At 45.9% G+C, this 623-nt stretch overlaps 1 non-coding gene across 1 annotated transcript; it reads left to right on the forward strand.

Annotated features, from left to right (window-relative positions):
• Positions 1-303: 303 nt before the first annotated feature.
• Positions 304-378, forward strand: Trnat-ugu (transfer RNA threonine (anticodon UGU)). The gene has a single exon. It is a non-coding gene; the product is annotated as a tRNA-Thr (tRNA).
• Positions 379-623: the final 245 nt, after the last annotated feature.

Consider the following 623-nt stretch of genomic DNA (forward strand, 5'->3'; position numbering starts at 1 on the left):
GACATCTTCTCCATCATCACCACGGTTTAAGCTGATGTAATAAGTTAAGAAAATGGTCGAAAATTTTGAGAGGTGGTGATACTGTCCTGAGAAGAAACCCTTCGGTAACAGGATAAATACTTCAACTGATGAAACGAAGTGCAAAAATATTAAGGAAAAGACAGGAATACTCCAATGCAAACCCTTAGCAATGAAATAAACAGGAAGGTCTCGCAAGCCTAATAGTGGTGTGGACATGTTGGGAATGTGAATCTCACGGGGAGCGTGCAAGGGATAAGTCCCTGCAGACGCACTATCCTCCGTGCCCGCGGTGGCTCAGATGGATAGAGCGTCTGCCATGTAAGCAGGAGATCCCGGGTTCGAGTCCCGGTCGGGGCACACATTTTCAACACGTCCCCAATGAAGTACATCAACGCCTGTTTGCAGCTAGGGTGTCCATTTAATTATCATTTCAAACGATGTTTGTTATACACGGTCCAGTTACAAGTATGAATTTGACCACCGCCTATGTACGACGTGAGATTGCAATAATCACTGGCAGTCGGTAGTGTAAGTCTTAACCTGTTCACGTGTCCCCATGGTTACAGTATACCGTGCATGGCAAAATGGCGCTATCCAGAACC

The sequence above is a fragment of the Schistocerca serialis genome, chromosome 5, assembly GCF_023864345.2.
Source record: "Schistocerca serialis cubense isolate TAMUIC-IGC-003099 chromosome 5, iqSchSeri2.2, whole genome shotgun sequence".
Taxonomy (NCBI): domain Eukaryota; kingdom Metazoa; phylum Arthropoda; class Insecta; order Orthoptera; family Acrididae; genus Schistocerca; species Schistocerca serialis.